The following is a 2,835-nucleotide window of genomic DNA, read 5'->3' as shown; positions in this document are numbered from 1 at the left end:
CCCTTACCCATTTAGCACATCCCCCCTCCCACAACCCCCTCAGTAACCCTCAGTTTGTTCTCCATATTTATGAGTCTCTTATATTTTATCCCCATCCCTGTTTTTATATTATTTTTGTTTCCCTTCCCTTATGTGCATCTGTTTTGTCTCTTAAAGTCCTCATATGAGTGAAGTCATATGATATTTGTCTTTCTCTGACTGACTAATTTCACTTAGCGTAATACCCTCCAGTTCCATCCACGTAGTTGCAAATGGCAAGATTTCATTCTTTTTGATTGCCAAGTAATACTCCATTGTATATATATACCACATCTTCTTTATCCATTTATCCATCGATCTACATTTGGGCTCTTTCCATACTTTGGCTATTGTTGATAGTGCTGCTATAAACATTGGGGTGCATGTGTCCCTTCAAAACAGCACACCTATATCCCTTGGATAAATACCTAGTAGTGCAATTGCTGGGTCATAGGGTAGTTCTATTTTTAGTTTTTTGAGGAACCTCCATACTGTTTTCCAGAGTGGCTGCAGCAGCTTGCATTCCCATGCTCTAATCTTTATTATTTTTCTTCCTCTGCTGGCCTTAGGGTTTCTTTGCTCTTCTGCTCCTAGTTCCTTTAGATGTGCTGTTATATTTTGTATTTGGGATTTTTCTTGTTTCTTGAAATAGGCCTGGATTGCAATGTATATTCCTCTTAGGACTGCTTTTGCTACATCCTAAAGTTTTGGATTGTCATGCTTTCATTTTCATTTTCTTTCATATTTTTTTTTATTTCTTCTTTAATTGCCTGGTTGACCCATTCATTCTTTACCAGGATGTTCTTTTGATCTCCATGCATTTGGAGGTTTTCCAAACTTTTTCCTGTAGTTGATTTCAAGTTTCATAACATTGTGATTTGTAAATATGCATTATGTGGTCTCAATTCTTTTATATTTATTAAGGGCTGTTTTGTGAGCCAGTGTATGATCTATCTTGGAGAATGTTCCATGTGCACTCGAGAAGAATGTGTATTCTGCTGCTTTTGGATGAATATATCTGCCAAGTCCATCTGGTCCAGTCTATCATTCAGGGCCATTGTTTCGTTATTGATTTCTGTCTAGATGATCTGTCCCCTGCTGTAAGTGCAGTATTAAAGTTACCTGCAATTATGATATTCTTATCAATAAAATTGCTTATGTTTGTGAATGATGTATATATTTGGGTGTTCCCAATTGGGTGCATAAACATTTATAATTGCTAGCTCTTCTTGATGGATAGACCCCATAATTAGGATATAATGCCCAACTTCCTCTCTTGTTACAGTTAGTTTAAAATCTTCTTTGTCTGATATAACTATGGATACTCCAGCTTTCTTTTGATTTCTAGTAGCATGATAGATGGTTGTTCATCCTGTCACTTTCAATCTGAAGGTGTCCTCAGGTCTAAAATGGGTCTCTTGTAGACAGCATAGATGGATCTTATTTTTTATCCATTCTGATACCTTGTGTCTTTTGATTGAAGCATTTAGTCCGTTGGCATTCAGCATTATTATTGTAAGATATAGATTTAGTGTCATTGTGTTATCTCTAGGTTTCATGCTTGTGGTGATGTCTCTGGACGTTTGTAGTCTTTGCAACATTCCACTCACAGAGTCCCCCTTAGGATCTCTTGCAGGGCTGGTTTAATGGCCATGAACTCCTTAAGTTTTTGTTTATCTGGGAAAGACTTTATCTCTCCTTGTATTGCGAATGACAGATTTGCTGGATAAAGGATTCTTGGCTGCCTATTTTTCCCATTCAGCACATTGAATATTTCCTTCCACTCCCTTCTGGCCTGCCAAGTTTCAGTGGACAGGTCTACTACTACCTTTAAAAATACAGACACTTCAAGAATTTGCGTGTCATCCTTGAGCAGGGGCCATGCTAATTTTCTCTGTATTGTGCCAGTTTTAGTAAATGTGCTGCCGAAGCAAGCCCTGGAATGTTTTCAATGTAATATTAGACCAGAGCCATATCTAAGGATTGTGTGAGTCATGGCCCTAAAAATCAGCTCCTTCTTCAGTTTTTTGGTACTAGCTATTGCTTGCCATGTCTTAGTCCTGTGCTTGTGTTAGACCTATGACCATAGACTGAGAAGTCCTGTTTCCCTTTTCCTTAGAAACTCAGAATGTTAAAACACTGTAGACATTCACTTGTTCAGAATTGTTTTCACTATTCTTATTGCATCTTTACTTGGTCGTCTTCTTACTTTATTTTCTGAAGTATATACAGTTGACCCTTGAACAATGCAGGGGTTAGGGATGCTGACCCCTACAGAGTTGAAAATCCATATATAACCTCGACCCCCCCAAAACTTAACTACCAATAGCCTACTGTTGACCAGAAGCCTTACCAATGACATAAACAGTCGATTAACATATATTTTGTATGTTATATTTATTATATATGGTATTCTTACAATAAAGTAAGCTAGAGAAAAGAAAACATTATTAAAAAAGTCATAAGGTAGAGAAAATAAATTTATGGTACTCTATTGATACTTTAAATTTACATCATCTGCAAGATGGATTGTCTGTCAGTATCTGTTTCAATATTGTCTTGTATGATACAAAACACTGTAGATGTTCTGTGTATTAGTAACCCTGGACATCAAAACTGGAAAAGCAATGTGAAAAATGTTTATTTATAGGTATGGTAATTCATGCATTGATAATAAAGAAGCAGCAATATGATTGCTTTATGGTAGCCTAGTGTAATCAATATGATCACTTAAGGGTAGCCTAATCTACACACCAATGAATGAATAGTTATAAAAATTCTATTGCATAGAGTATTATAGTCATATTCATAATACTG

At 36.4% G+C, this 2,835-nt stretch overlaps 1 non-coding gene across 1 annotated transcript; it reads right to left on the bottom strand.

Annotated features, from left to right (window-relative positions):
* Window positions 1-1,849: 1,849 nt before the first annotated feature.
* On the bottom strand, window positions 1,850-1,956 carry LOC128778400 (U6 spliceosomal RNA). The gene has a single exon (XR_008423991.1). It is a non-coding gene; the product is annotated as a U6 spliceosomal RNA (small nuclear RNA).
* Window positions 1,957-2,835: the final 879 nt, after the last annotated feature.

The sequence above is a fragment of the Panthera pardus genome, unplaced genomic scaffold (genome assembly GCF_024362965.1).
Source record: "Panthera pardus isolate Hobbes unplaced genomic scaffold, ASM2436296v1 HiC_scaffold_2, whole genome shotgun sequence".
Taxonomy (NCBI): Eukaryota; Metazoa; Chordata; class Mammalia; order Carnivora; family Felidae; genus Panthera; species Panthera pardus.
This window is presented reverse-complemented; position numbering and strand designations above follow the sequence as displayed.